The sequence below is a fragment of the Pristis pectinata genome, chromosome 37 (genome assembly GCF_009764475.1).
Source record: "Pristis pectinata isolate sPriPec2 chromosome 37, sPriPec2.1.pri, whole genome shotgun sequence".
Classification (NCBI taxonomy): Eukaryota; Metazoa; Chordata; class Chondrichthyes; order Rhinopristiformes; family Pristidae; genus Pristis; species Pristis pectinata.
Window position 1 is genome coordinate 3,960,604 of NC_067440.1, and position 16,151 is coordinate 3,976,754.

At 49.4% G+C, this 16,151-nt stretch overlaps 4 non-coding genes across 4 annotated transcripts; 3 read left to right on the forward strand and 1 right to left on the reverse strand.

Moving 5' to 3' along the window:
* Window positions 1-151: 151 nt before the first annotated feature.
* On the forward strand, window positions 152-223 carry trnaq-uug (transfer RNA glutamine (anticodon UUG)). Its single transcript has one exon. It is a non-coding gene; the product is annotated as a tRNA-Gln (tRNA).
* A 4,913-nt stretch (window positions 224-5,136) lies between these two features.
* trnaq-uug (transfer RNA glutamine (anticodon UUG)) lies at window positions 5,137-5,208 on the forward strand. Its single transcript has one exon. It is a non-coding gene; the product is annotated as a tRNA-Gln (tRNA).
* Window positions 5,209-9,942: 4,734 nt separating this feature from the next.
* Window positions 9,943-10,014, forward strand: trnaq-uug (transfer RNA glutamine (anticodon UUG)). Its single transcript has one exon. It is a non-coding gene; the product is annotated as a tRNA-Gln (tRNA).
* Window positions 10,015-14,410: 4,396 nt separating this feature from the next.
* Window positions 14,411-14,482, reverse strand: trnaq-cug (transfer RNA glutamine (anticodon CUG)). The gene has a single exon. It is a non-coding gene; the product is annotated as a tRNA-Gln (tRNA).
* Between the last annotated feature and the right edge of the window lie 1,669 nt (window positions 14,483-16,151).

The window sequence follows — 16,151 nt, forward strand, 5'->3', positions numbered from 1 at the left end:
CTCAGTCCATGGATCCTGAGGTTGTTCTCTTCTTGGCTGACGTTGGTCATTCTTGATTTGAAACAACTTTACACCCGGTGACAAGCCACTCCAGCTGGAATGAGAGGATCTGATGGTGGGGAGGTGGAGTGACATTGACTGAGGGTGTGCAGGTTCCATGGTGCAATGGTGAGCACTCTGGACTTTGAATCCTGCGATCCGAGTTCGAATCTCGGTGGAACCTTCCTGCTGCTGATTCCCCTGCATGTAAATTTAGGGCATGCAAGTTATAGACGGGGCTTTCCGGCAGCAATGTCGCTCTTTTGTCGCCATGTTTCTCAGTGTCGCCAGCCTGTCTTTTGTGCTCTCAGATCAGCAGTAGGACTTGCTTCCGGTGGAAACGGTCTTTGAGAAACATGTGTTTTTCTGAGCGTACCTTGGCAATTTGGATTTCTCGGGCATAATCCCGAGAATCAAGGAATGATTGCAGCACAGAGGCAGCTCGTTCTGCCCATCGTATCCCCGTCGCCAATGTATAAGAATAATTTACCGTTTTGTCGTTCGCTCCATTCTCTGTAACCTTGCAGAGGTTTGATCCCCATTGTCTCGAGGGCCAACAACGGTACCTGCCTCCGCCAAATCACACGCACGGCATTCCTGATTTAAACCGCGCAAGATTTCTCTCGTCTCACTCTTCGTTCTCTTCGCCTTAACTTAATATCAGCCAACTTGTGAATCACATCAGTCAAGGTCTTAATCTATCGGTCTTGAGATATTTTTCTTCTTGGACGAGATTGTACATTCTTGACTGGAAAGGAGTTTTCTTCCGGTGACACGCCGCGCAAAGCCGTCCTTAGATGATCCAATGATTGGAGAGACAGAAGAAAGAGAGCTGACTGAGATTAATAACCGGTTTCGTGATGTGATGGGGAGCACACTTGTCAGTACAAGGCGGCTCAGCCCCTTCTACCTGAACCCCGCCTATAATCCCCATAACCACTATTGAACACATTGTGAATGCTCTTATTACTTTCCTTCTCAGTTGCATGGCCCCGGCAGTCTGCAGCACAGTTAATGTGACCTCGCTATTTCGGAGACAATGGAGGGACAACTGGAAACTATCGGCCGAATCTCTTTACGTCCAATCCGGGGACAACGGAGGCGGTCACTATCAGCAATGAATACAGAAGTCTTCGGAGAAAATGGTGTCGTCGTGGCTTTGAAAATGGTAAGTCTTATATGCCTATTCTGTTATAGGTGTTTGAGAATGTGACGGTGGAATAGATTAAGCAAAACAAGTGGATTTTGAGAAGAGTATGAATGGTTGGTCAATAATGTTGGAACACATGGGATTTTGAGTTGATCTGAAAAACACTGTCATGCTGGAGGAACTCAGCAGGCCAGGCAGCTTCCTTGGAGAAAAGCAGGTGGGCAATGTTTCGAGTCAGGACCCTTCCTCAGGACTGCAGGTGGGAAAATGGGAAAACTAATATACAGGAAGGAAAAGTGGAGCAGTGACAGGTGGAAAAACGTGGGCACAAGGTGGTGACAGGTATATGCAGGTAGGAGATGGTGACAGGCAGGTGTGCGGGAGGAGGGGATAGCAGATCCACCGGGGGATGGGTAAAAGGTGAGGAGAGAACTGAGGTAGAAAAAAGAGATAGGCCAGGAAAGGGAATAAGAAAAAAGAAACATGGTGGGGCCGGGGTGGGGGTTGGGGGTGGGGGTGGGGATTACTTAAAGTGGGAGAATTCGATGTTCACGTTGTAAGGGTACAAGATTCCAAGATGGAAAATGAGGTACTGTTCCTCCAGTTTTCGCTTGTATTTCTCCTGCAGTGGAGGAGGCCGAGGACTGACATATTTTTGATAGTGTGGGAGGGGGAGTTTAAGTGACTGGCAACGGGGAGATGCAGGTCGAGGTTACGGATGGAGTGCAGGTGTTCTGTAAAACGGTCACCTGGTCTGCGATTGGTCTCACCAATGCAGAGGAGGCCACAATTGGAGCACCGAATGAAGTAGGTGATATTAAGGGAGATGCAGGTGAATCTCTGTCTCAGCTGAAAGGACTGTTTGGATCCCTGGATGGAGCTGATGGAGGTGGTGTCGGGGCGGGTGTTGATCCTTTGAGGCCAGATTATTAGAATTCATTAAGAGAAAAGAATGAAACGGAAATAAACTGTTCTTTTTTAGGTTCAGTGGAATGCCACAGGAACGTGGGTCCTAGATATATATATAATCTTCACCAGCGGTTTGTCATGTATCACATTTCCCTGCTGCTGCTGACACTAAGCTGGTCGGTGTCATCGGGGGGGGGGGGGGGGGGAAGGAAAGGTTCACAGGGGAGAGAGTTGGATGGCAAAGGAGATGGCAGATTCAATGTCACATGCAGAAACTCAGGACGACACAGAGAGGTGAACAAAACGTAGACAGCTGCACCTTATCAATGTTGAAAGATGGAGACATGTTGATGCTCAAACGGCGTTCGGCGTCCTTGTGCACGTCACTGAAAACCATTCGTTTCGGTCCTGGCCCGAGGCCAACAGGTTGGCCTTCTTTTCACTCCATCGTTTGATGTCCTGTGTTCAACCCGCCCCTCAGCCCGAACATCAACGGAATGGGGATGGTTTTGCAGTTTGAAAAATGCACAAGTGTGAGGGACGGGTTGGTACCGATCGATTGGAAAAATACATTCAGATGTATCACGGTAGACAGGAAATTCCAAGCCTGTAAAAAAAATGGTACATATCAATAAGTAGTAAAGGCACAAAACCAACAGGGTGTTCTGCCTGTGATTCACGGAAGAAAGTGATGCAGATTTAATACCAAACGTAGCTCACAGATCGTCAGAAGTTACCGGATACCCTCCCTCTGCCTCCCTCCACCATCAGATCTTCTCTCTACAGCTGAAGGGGTTTGTCACCGGGTGGGAATAACTTTCAAATCAAAAATGAACGACCTCAGCCAATAAGGGAACGATCTCTGGACCCATGGAGTTGGACTAAGACATTGAATTAAATGAATCGCAGGGAAAGTTCAGACGGCTGCTTTGGTTCATCAAAAGTTTGGAGGCACAACCTCTGCATGCATCCGCAAGGGCAGCACAACACTTGACAGTAAACAAGTTCCACCGAGATTTGAACTCGGTTTGCTGGATTCAGAATCCAGAGTGCTCATCATTACACCATGGAACCACAGCAGTTTCTGACCGCCATGGCCAACTGAAGCTCTTGGTTACAAGCCATTTTCATGCCCCCGCCCCATTCCCATAGCGACCTGTTGGCCATCGGCCTCATCCACTGCCTACGTGAGGCCAAAACCAAAGTTCAGGAGCAACACCTCATGTCCTGTCTGGGTCGTCTACAACCCGACGAACCATCACAAAATTCCCCAATTTGTGGGAGCCTGCTTCCCATTTCCCTTTCTTGTCTCCTTCTGATCTGCCCAGTTTCACTCACACACACACACACACACACACACATACACACACACACACACACACACACACACACACACACACACACACACACACACAGAATCACTGTCTCTCTCACGCGCGCGCACACACACACACGCACACGCACACACACAGAATCACTCTCTCTCTCACGCACACTCACACACACACAGAATCACTCTCTCACTCACGCGCGCACACACACACACACACACACACACACACACACACACACACACACACACACACGCACACGCACACAACAGAGACCGATTACCGTATTTCTTTTCCCTCGTCTACTCACTCCATCTGTCCATCACTCACACGATCCTCTCTCCGGGTACCCTCCCCAAACTGTTCCCGTCAGCGCACCAACCCGCACTTTGCTTCCACACTCCCTTTTCTATCAGATTCCATCGTTTGAAGCCCTTTGGTACCTCCAATCCTCTGTCACTATGTCCGCCCTTCCTCCTCGGTCTGCCTCTCACCCCTCCTCACCTGGATCCACCTATTCCTTGCTACCTCTTTTCCACCCATCCTCTCAAATCTTCACAAGGCGGTCTCCCAGCTAATCATTAAGACCAGATGAAGAGTCGCGACGCGAAACGTCCACTCTCCATCCCTCTCCACAGACGCTGACTGACCGCTGAGTCCCTCCATTGGCCCGTGGTTTGTTTCTTCATCCGGACCCCAGCGTCTGCGGACTCCAATGGCTCTGTTCTGATAACTGTCTGCGTTCTGTCCGCGGTGATTCCGGGTGCAGGTCATTTCGACTCCCGCTCCCGTTCACTCACCTCCCACCCGTCCTCGGCCTTCCCCACTGCACGGTGAGACCACCATGAAAATTTAATGAAGAACGCATCATTTCACACTTCATCAGCCCATTACTCAATGAGATGAAATTGAATTCTCCACTTTCAGGCAACCCACAGCCCCACTTCTCCCTACCAATTCCTACTGGTCCCCCTGGATCCTCTCCGCCTTTGTTCACCTTTTCCACCCCCACCCCGCCGTTACCTACGTTCATCACACTGCTCCACCTGGGTCCATCTGCCCACCACCCGCACACCTATCCACCTTGGATTCTTCTCCCTTCACCTACACTTCCTATCCGCTCCCCGTCTGCTTCCATCTGCCACTATCCCTCCTTACCTGGTCCCACTTATCACCTTCCAGCCTCAGTCTCCACCTTCCACCTCCCCTCCACCACGTGGCTCCATCTGAAAAAAATCCTTGTCTGTTCCCACCTGCCTCTGTGTCTGAACAAACCCCCTGCCCTTCCCCTCAGCTGGCTCCATTTGGACATCATCCCCCATCGAACCAGGTTGCACCTATCCCCTAAATGCCCTGCCTCTCTCTGTATGGGCCAGCCTTCTACAGGTTCGGTTCGTATGCAAGGTCTGGACCGAAACCTCGACGATACCTTTGCCTCCACAGCCAATGCTGGACCCACTGAGTTCCTACAGCTGTTGGTTTTGCCTCCGAACTTTTGATGAACAAAAGCAGCCATCTCAGCTTTCCCTGAAATTCGTTTCATTCAAGGTCTCAGTCCAACTCTATGGGTCCTGAGGTCGTTCCCTATTTGGCTGAGGTCTGTCATTATTGGTTTGAAACAACTTTACACCCGGTGACTAGTGCCACCAGCTGGAATAAGATGGTCTGATGGTGGGGCGGTGGAGTGACATTGACTGAGGGTGTGCAGGTTCCATGGTGTAATGGTGAGCACTCTGGACTTTGAATCCAGCGATACGAGTTCGAATCTCGGTGGAACCTCACCGCTGCTGATTCGGCTATCGATAAATTTACGGCAAACAAGTTGAAAGACGGGTCTTTCTGGCAGCAAAAGGATGTCGCTCTTTTGTCGCCATGTTCCTCAATATCCCCAGCCTGTTATTTGTGCTGTCAAGTCATAAGCCGGACTTGCTGCCGCTGTAATCAATCTCCGTGAAACATGGTGTTTTGCTGAGCGTAACTTGGCAATTTTGAGTTCTCGGGCATGATCCCTGGAATCAAGGAACGATTGCAGCACAGAGGCTACACGTTCGGCCCATCGTATCCCCGCCGGTTATGTATAAGAATAATATAACGTTTACTCCTTCTGTCCATTCTCTGCAGCCTGACAGAATTTTCTTCCCCATTGTTTTATCCAACTCCCCCCTGGAGCCCACAACGGTACCTGCGTCCGCAACATCACACGCACGGCATTGCTGAATTTATCCGCGCAATATTTCCCTCGTCTCACTCTTCGTTCTCTTCGCCTTAACTTAATATCAGCCACCCTGTGCATCACATCAGTCAAGGTCTTAGTCTATCAGTCTTGAGATGTGTTCCGTCTTTGACGAGGTTGTACTATCTTGACTTGAAAGGAGTTTTCTCCCGGTGACACGCCGCGCAAAGCCGTCCTGAGATGATCCAATGATGGGAGAGACGGAGGGAAGAGATTTGACTGAGAGTAATGTCAGGTTCTGTGATGTGATGGGGAGCACACCTGGCAGTACAAGACGATTCCGCCCCTTCTGCCTGAACCCTGCCACCTAATCCCCATAACCACTATTGAACACATTGTGAATGCTCTTATTGCTTTCCTTCTCAGTTCCATGGCCCCGGAAGTCTGCAGCGCAGTTAACGTGATGGCGCCCTTTAAGAGAGGAGGGAGGGAGAACAGGAAATTATCGGCCGAATCTCCTCACGTCCATTCCCGTGACAACGAAGGCGGCCACCATCAACAATGAATACAGAACTCCTCGGAGAAAATAGTGTCGTCGTGGCTTTGTAAAGGGTAAGTCATATTTGACTACTATTGGAGGTGTTTGAGCATGTGACGGTGGAATAGATCAGACAAAACAGGTGGACCTTGAGAAGAGTATGACTGGTCTCACACGAATGGTTGGCCAATAATGATGGAACACATGGGATTGGAGGTGATCTGAAAAACACTATGATGCTGGAGGGACTCAGCAGGCCAGGCAGCTTCCGTGGAGAAAAGCAAGCGGTCAACGTTTCGGGTCAGGACCCTTCTTCTGGACTGCAGATAGGAAAAGGGGAATCCCAATATACAGGAGGGAAAAGCAGAGCGCTGATATTTGGGAGGCGGGGTGGGCATGATGTGGTGATGGGTAGATGCAGGAAAGAGATGGTTACAGGCAGGTGTGGGGGAGGAGGGGAGGTCAGATCCACGGGAGGATGGGTCAAAGGTGAGGAGAGTCAAAATTTTAAAAAAAGATATCGGCTAGGGAAGGGAACAAGAGAAAGAAGCATGTTAGTAGTGGGGTGGGGATTGGGGGTTGGGATTACTTAAAGTGGGAGACTTCAATGTTTATGTCGTGTGGCTACAACGTTCCAAGCCAGGAAATGAGGTGCTGTTCCTCCAGTTTTCGCTTGGATTTCTCCTGGCAGTGGAGGAGGACGAGGACTGATATATCTGTAATACTGTGGGAGGAGGAGTTCAAGTGACTGGCAACGGGGCGATGCAGGTCGCGGTTATGGACGGAGCGCAGGTGTTCTTTGAAACGGTCACCTGGTCTGCGTTTGGTCTCACCAATGTAGAGGAGGCCACAACTGGAGAACCGAATGCAGTAAATTATATTAAGGGAGATGCAGGTGAATCTCTGTCTCAGCTGAAAGGACTGTTTGGGTCCCTGGATGGAGGTGATGGAGGTGATGTCGGGGCAAGTGTTTCACCTTAGAGGTCAGATAATTAGACTTCATTAAGAGAAAGGACTTAAATGGAAATAAACGGTCTTTCTCAGGTTTGGACGCTGTGTTCAGTGGAATGCGGCAGGAACGTGCGTCCCAGATATTTACAATATTCATCAGCGGTTTGTCTTGTGTCATATTTCCCTGTTGCTGCTGACACTAAGCTGTGCGGTGTCATCGGGGGGCGGAAGGAAACGTTTACAGTTGATTGAATTGGATGGGAGTGGAGATGACAGATTCAATGTCACGTGTAGAAACGCACGACGACCCAGACTGGCGAACAAAACATAGAGAGCTGCACTTTAGATATGTTGACAGATAGAAACATGTTGATGCTCAAACGTAGTTCGACGTCCTCGTACACGTCACTGAAAGACATTCGTTTCGGTCCTGGCCCGATGGCAACAGGTTGGCCTCCTCTTCACTTCCTCCTTTGGCTCCCGTGTTCAACCCGCCCCTCAACCCGAATCTCAACGGAATGGGGAGAGTTTTGCACAAAGAAAAATGCACAAGTGTTAAGGACGGGTTGGCAGCGATCGATTGGAAAAATGTATTCAGATGTATCACGGTATGCAGACAACACCAAACCCGTAAAAAAAACATTGTTTATTTAAGTAAATAGTAAAGGCACAAAACCAATAGGATGCTCTGCTTGAGGTTCACGGGAGAAAGTGATGCAGCCTTAATACAAAATGAAGCTCACAAATTGTCCGAAGTTAACTGATACCCTCCCTCTGCCTCCCTCCACCATCAGATCTTCTCCTTCCAGCTAAAGGGGTTTGTCACCGGGTGGGAATAACATTCAAACCAAAAATGAACGACCTCAGCCAAGATAGGAACGATCTCAGGACCCATTGAGTTGGACTGAGGCCTTGAATGAAATGAATCAGTGGCAAAGCTCAGACGGCTGCTTTCCTTCGTCAAAGGTTCAGAGGCACAACCTCTGCATGCATCCGCAAACGGCAGCACAGCAATGACAGTAAACAAGTTCCACCGAGGTTTGAACTCGGATCGCTGGATTCAGAGTCCAGAGTGCTCAACATTACACGATGGAACCACAGCACACACTGACTGCTTTTACCGTGCGCAGGAGCCAACAAACAAGGTTGGGTTGTGTTGAATATTCCTTTCGGTGCTGCTGAGGTGTTTTCCTCCACAAGGGAGAGTTGGAGCGCAGGCTTGGAGACAGCTTTGCCGGGCACCTGCGCCCCATCTGCCATGGTCAAATGAAGCTCTTGGTTACAAACCACTTTAATTCCCCTACGTATTCCCATAGCGACCTGTTGTTCCTCGACCTGCTCCACTGCCTGCGTGAGGTGTAGACCACATTTAAGGAGCAACACCTTATGTCCCGTCTGGGTCGTCTGCAACCCGACGCACCAACGCTAAATTCCCCACTTTGGGGGAACCTGCTTTCCATCTGGAACCTGCCCAGATCCACACACACACACACACACACACACACACACACACACACACACACACACACACACACACACACACACACACACCGATCACGGTATTTCTTTTCTCTCGTCCACCCACTCAATCTGTCCATCACTCACACACTCCTCTCTCCGGGTACCCTCCCCAAACTCCTCCCTTCAGCGCACCCAACTGCTCTTCTTTGCTTCTATGCTCCCTTTTATATCCGATTCCATCGTTGCAGCCCTTTGGTGTTTCCCATCCTCTGTCGATCAGTTGCCCTTCCCTCCTCCGGCTGCCTCTCACCCCTCCTCACCTGGATCCACCTATTCCTTACCACTTCGTCCACCCCTCGCTCTCACCTCTTCACAAAGGCCATCTTTCCGCTAATCATTCAGACTAGAATAAGAGTCGCGATGCAGACGACGACTATCCATTCCTCCCCACAGACGCTAACTGACGGCTGTATTCCTCCATTCCTTCGCCGGTTTGTTTCTTCATCCTGACTCCAGCATCTGCGGACTCCGGTGTCTCCGTTCTCTGAGAGCCGTGTACATTCTGTCCGCAGTTCTTCAGCCCACGTCCCAATGAGATGAAATTCAATTATCCACTTTCAGTAACACCCTCCGACTCCTCCGTGCCATCTCCGACTGGCCCACCTCGATTCTCTCTGCCTTTGTTCACATTTTCCACCCCTCCGCTGTTACCGACGTTCATCACACTGCCCACGTGGTTCATCTGCCCATCACCCACGCACCTTTCCACCTGGGATTCTTCTCCCTTCACCTCCACTTCCTATCCGCTCCCTGTCTGCTTCAATCTGCCACTATCCCTCTTTACTTGGTCCAACTTATCCCCTTCCAACCTCCGTCTCCACCTTCCACCTCCCCTCCACCACGTGGTTCCATCTGCAAATACAGTATTTCCTTGTCTGTTCCCACCATCATCTGTGTCTGAACAAACGCCCTGCCCTTCCCCATCCGCTGGCTCCATCTCGACATCATGCCCCATCGAACCTGTTTCCACGTATCATCTACAGGCCCTGTCTCTCTCTGTAGTGGCTACCCCTCTGCAGTCTCGTTTCATATGCAAGGTCCAGACCCGAAACCCCGACGATGTCTTTGCCTCCACAACCACTGCTGGATCCGCTGATACCCTCCAGCTGTTGGTTTTGCCTCCGAACCAAAGCAGCCATCTGAGCTTTCCCTGCAATTCGTTTCATTCAAGGTCTCAGTCCAACTTCATGGGTACGGAGGTCCTTCCCTTTTTGGCTGAGGTCGGTTATACTTTGTTTGAAACAACATTATACCCAGTGACAAGTCCCATCAACTGGAATGAGAGTGTATGATGGTGGGGAGGTGGAGTGACATTGACTGAGGGTGTGCAGGTTCCATGGTGTAATGGTGAGCACTCTGGACTTTGAATCCAGCGATCCGAGTTCGAATCTCGGTGGAACCTCACTGCTGCTGATTCCGCTGTTGATATATTTACGGCATGCAAATTGAAAGACGAGTCTTTCTGGCAACAATAAACATGTCGCTCCTTTGTTGCCATGTTCCTCAATGTCCCAGCTTGTCGTTTGTGCTGCCGATGGAATCGGTCTCTCTGAAACATAGTGTTTTGCTGAGCGTACCTTGCAAATTTGGAGTTCTTAGGTTTGATGCCTAGAATCAAGGAATGATTGCAGCACAGAGGCAGCACGTACGGCCCATCGTATCCCCGTAGGTTATGTACAAGAATAATTTACCGTTTACTCCTTCGCTCCATTCTTTGTAACCTTACAGAGTTTTGTTCCCCATTGTTTCATCCAATTCCCCCTCGAGGGCCACGACGGTACCTGCCTCCGCCACATCAAACGCACAGCATTCCTGATTTAATCCGCGCAAGATCTCCCTCGTCTCACTCTTCTTTCTCTTCGTCCTTAACTTAATATCAGCCACCTTGTGCGTCACATAAGTCAAGGTCTTATTCTATTCGTATTGAGATGTTTTACTTCTTGGACTAGGTTGTACCTTCTTGACTTGAAAAGAGTTTTCTCCCAGTGACACGCCGCGCAAAGCCGTCCTGTGATGATCCAACGATTGGAGAGACGGAGGGAAGAGACTTGACCTAGAGTAATGTCCAGTTCTGTGACGTGATGGGGAGCACACTTGGCAGTACAAGGCGGCTCCGCCTCTTCTGCCTGAACCCCGCCCCTAATCCGCATAACCACTAATGATCACATTGTGAATGCTCTTATTACTTTTCCTCTCAGTTCCATGGCCCCGGCAGTCTGCAACGCAGTAAATGTGGCCGCGCTCTTTAAGAGATGAGTTTGGGACAAGAGGAAGCTACCGGCCGAATCTCCTCACGTCCATTCCCGTGACAACGGAGGAGACCACCATCTACAATGAATACAGAACTCCTTAGAGAAAATGTTGTCGTCGTGGCTTTTTAAAGGGTAAGTCATATTTGACTATTCTATGTGAGGTATTTGAACATGTGACGGTGGAATAGATCAGGCAAAACAGGTGAACTTTACGAAGTGTATGAATGAGGTCCTGCACGAATGGTTGGCCAGTTATGTTGGAACACATGGAATTTGAGGTGATCTGAAAAACTGTCATGCTGGAGGAAATCAGCAGGCCAGGCAGCTTCCGTGGAGAAGAGCAGGCTGTCAACGTTTCTGGTCAGGAACCTTCCTCAGTATTGCAGATAGGAAAAGGGGAAGCCCAACATGTAGAAGGGAAAAGGAGAACGGTGATAGGTTGCAAAAGATGGGAAGGCGGGGTGGTCACAAGGTGGTGATAGGTAGATGCAGGTAAGAGATGATGATGGGCAGGTGTGGGGGAGGAGAGGACAGTAGATCCACCGGGGGGTGGGTCAAAGGTGAGGAGAGAACAAAGGTAGAAAAAAGAGATAGGCTAGGAAAGGGAATAAGAGAAAGAAGCATGGTAGGGGCGGTGTGGGGAAGGGGGTGGGCATTACATAAAGTGGGAGAATTCAATGTTCAGGTCGTGAGGCTACAAGGTTCCAAGACGGGAAATGAGGTGCTGTTCCTCCAGTTTTCGCTTGGATTTCTCCTGGCAGTCGAGGAGGCCGAGAACTGACATATCTGTGATAGTGTGGGAGGGAGAGTTGAAGTGACTGACAATAGGAGATGCAGATCGCGGTTACGGACGGAGCGCAGGTGTTCTGTGAAACGATGTCCTGGTCTGCGTTTGGTGTCGCCAATGTAGAGGAGGCCACAATTGGAGCACCGAATGCAGTAGGTGATATTAAGGGAGATGCAGGTGATCTCTGTCTCTCCTGCAAGGATTGTTTGGGTCCCTGCTTGGATTGATGGAGGTGGTGTCGGAGCAGGTGTTGCACCTTTGTGGTCAGGTAATTAGACTTCATTATGAGAAAAGAATGAAATGGAAATAAACAGGACTTTTTCAGGTTTGGACGCTGTGTTCAGTTGAATGCAGCAGGACCGTGGGTCGCAGATATTTACAATCTTCATCAGCGGTTTGCCTTATATCACATTTCCCTGTTGCTGCTGACACTAAGCTGTGCGGTGTTTTACGACGTGGGGGGCGGAAGGAAAGGTTGACAGGGAAGTGAGTGGGATGTTAGAGGGGATGGCAGATACAATGTCACGTGTAGAAACGCGTGACAACCCAGACTGGTGAACAAAACATAGACAGCTGCACTTTATAAATGTTGGCGGATGGAGATATGTTGATGCTCAAACGGAGTTCGGCGTCCTTGTGCACGTCACTGAAAGCAATTCCTTTCGGTCCTGGCCCGAGGCCAACAGGTTCCCCTTCCCTTCACACCCTCCTTTGGCGTCCCGTGTTCCACCCGCCACTCAGCTCGAACCTCACGGGAACGGGAATGCACAAAGGAAACTACACAGGTGTGAGGGACGAGTTGACAGCGATCGATTGGAAAAATGCATTCAGATGTATCACGGTAGACAGGCAATTCCAAGCGTGCAAAGAAAAAAAAAATAGATAGAAAAATAGAAAGATAGAAACATAGAAAACCTACAGCACAATTCAGGCCCTTTGGCCCACAAAGCTGTGCCGAACTTGTCCCTATCCTAGATATTACTAGGCTTACCCTTAACCCTCCATTTTACTCAGCTCCATATACCAAGCTAACCCTATCGTATCCGCCTCCACCACCGTTGTCGGCAGCCCATTCCATGCACTCACCACTCTCTGAGTATAAAACTTACCCCTGACATCTCCTCGATATTGTTATGGACTCAGTGAAAGTCCCTTTAAGATAGAGAGTGTGTGTGTATGTGTGTGTGGGGCGTGCTTACGTCAATAGAAGATAAAGGACGTAATGACGTTCTTGGAGAAGAAGAAAGAGAGAGAGAGAAGGGAGAGAGACACCAGCCTGCTTGTTTTCTCTATCGATGGATGAGAAACAATAACTGTGTTTGCCACTGAAATCCATGTATGGAAGTTGGAAGTAATCCGGTGGAGTTCACTTTGTTGCTGACCTGTAGAAGGAAACAGGTATTTGTGTGTGGACGACCACGGTTCGGATGCTTTTCGGGGTGAGGAAGTCACTACCGAGTAAACACTGAAGTGTCGTTTGGGTTCCATCGTGGAACATTTGGATTTCGTATGTACTCTCTCTATGTTTTTCTACATCTACATCTTATCTTCAGACAACGGTGGTTGTTGAAGAAGCCCTTGCTCATGTTTCACCTTATGGCTTGCGGAACTGAACTTTAAGAACCATTCAGGAACTGGGAGTTTTGGACTTTGTCACACACACACACGAAGAGTTTAGTTTTGGGGTTAACGTTCGAGGTTTAACATTCTTGAATTCTAACATACTAACATTTTTTTTTTAACTTTTATTTTACGTATTATCATAAGTAGTGATTAATAAAATAGTTTTTAACACTGAATCATGCTCAGTGTGTTTCTTTTGTTGCTGGTTTGTGACAATATATCTACTCCCCAGCACCTTAAACTTATGTCGTCTTGTTGCCACAATTCAGCCCTGAGGAAAAGCCTCTGACTATCTGCCCTATCAATACCTCTCATCATCTTATACACCTCTATCAGGTCCCCCCTCATCCTCCGTCTCTCCAAGGAGAAAAGGCCAAGTTCCCTCAACCTGCTTTCATAAGGCATGCTCCGCATTCCAGGCAGCATCCTTTAAATCTCCTCTGCACTCTCTCTATGGATTCCACGTCTTTCCTGCAGTGAGGCGACCAGAACTGAACACAATTCTCCAAGTGGGGTCTGACCAGGGGCATATACAGCTGCAACAATACCTCACGGCTCCTAAATTCAATTCAATGATGGATGAAGGACAATACACGATCTGCCTTCTGAACCACAGAGTCAACCTGCGCAGCCGCATTGAGCGTCCTTTGGACTCCGACCGCAAGATCCTTCTGATCCTCCGCACTGCCAAGAGTCCTACAATTTAGACTATATTCGACAACATATTTGACCTACCAAAATGAACCACTTCACATGGTATATATAAATAAATAGTAAAGGCGCAAAAACAACAGGATGCTCTGCTTGTGGTTCATGGGAGAAAGTGATGCAGCTTTAAAACCTTTGAAGCTCAAAGATCGTAAGAAGTTACAGGATAACCTCCCTCTGCCTCCGTCCACCATCATATCTTCTCGTTCCAGTTGAAGGGGTTTTTAACCGGGTGGGAATAAGTTACAAACCAAAAATGAACGACCTCAGCCAAGAAGGGAAATATCTCAGGATCCATGAAGTTGGACTGAGACCTTGAATGAAATTAATCAGAGGGAAAGCTCAGCTGGCTGCGTTGGTTAATCAAAGGTTCAGAGGCACAATCTCTGGATGCATCCGCAAGGGCAGCACAGCCCTTGACGGGAAACAGGTTCCACCGAGATTTGAACTCGGATCGCTGGATTCAGAGTCCAGAGTGCTCACCATTACACCATGGAACCACAGCAAATTCTGACTGCTTTTCCTGAGACAAGGCGCCAACAAACAAGGTTGGGTTGCATTGATTATTCCATTCGGTGCCGTCAATGTAGTTTCTTCTACAAGTGTGAGTCAGAGCGCAGGCTGGGGCACCGGTTAGCGGGCACCTGCGCTCCATCCGCCATGGCCAATTGAGGTTCTTGGTTACAAGTTATTTTAATGCCCCTCCCTTTTCCCATAACGACATGTTGTCCTTCGGCCTTCTCCAAAGCCTACCTGAGGCCAAAATCAAAGTTAAGGGGTACACCTCATTTCCCGTCTGGGTCGTCTACAACCCGACGCACCAATGGGAATCTGCGTCCCATTCCCCTTTCCTGTCCCCTTCTGATCTGTCCAGTTTCTCTCTCTCTCTCTCTCTCTCACACACACACACACACACACAAACACACACACACACACACACAGACAAACACACACACACACACACACACACACAGACACACACACACACACACAGACAAACACACAGACACACAGACAGCGATCACCGAATTTCTTATCCCTCGTCCACCCATTCCATCTGTCCATCACTCGCACACTGCTCCCTCTGGGTACTCTCCCCAAACTTTTCCCGTCAGTGCACCGAACCGCCCTTCTTTATTCCATGCACCCTTTTCTATCAGATTCCATCGTTTGCAGCCATTTGATGCCTACCATCCTATGTCACTATGTTCGCCCTTCCCTCCTGCGTCTGCCTCTCACCCCTCCACACCTGGATCCACCTAATCCCTAACACCTCCTGTCCAACCTTTCCTCTCACCTCTTCACTCAGGCGATCTCCCCGCAAATCATTCAGACTAAATGAAGCGCCGCGATGCGAAACGTTCACTGTCCATTCCTCCCCACAGACGCTGACTGACCGCTTAATTCCTCCATTCCTCCGCCGGTTTGTTTCTTCATCCGGACTCCAGCTTCTGCGGACTCCGGTGTCTCCGTTCTGAGAGCCGTCTGCGTTCTGTCCGCAGTGCTTCCGGGTACCGGTCATTGCGACTCCCCCTCCCGTTCCCTTACAGCCCACCCTTCCTCGGCCTTCCCCACTGCACAGTGAGACCACCATGAAAATTGAATGAAGAACGCATCCTTCCACGACCCAATGAGATGAAATTCAATTCTCCACTTTCAGGAAACCCACACCCCCACTCCTCCGTGCAACTCCTACTGGTTCAGCTGGATTCTCTCTCAAAAAAGATTTGTTCACATTTTCCATCCCCTCCGCCGTTAACTACGTTCATCACACTGCCCCACCTGGTTCCATCTACCCACCACCAACGCACCTATCCACACCGGATTCTTCACCCTTCACCTCCACTTCCTATCCGCTCCCCGTCTGCTTCCATCTGCCACTATCCCTCCTTACCTGGTCCCACTTATCACCTTCCAGCCTCAGTCTCCACCTTCCACCTTCCACCTCCCCTCCATCACGTCGCTCATTCTGCAAAAACAGTATTTCCTTGTCTTTTCCCACCTGCCTTTGTGTCTGAACAAACCCCCTGCCCTTCCCCCTCAGCTGGCTCCATCTGGACAACATCCCCCATCGAACCTGGCTCCACATCACCTACAGGCCCTGCCTCTCTCTGTACTGGCCACCCTTCTACAGTCTCGGTTCGTATGCAAGGTCTAGACCCGAAACCT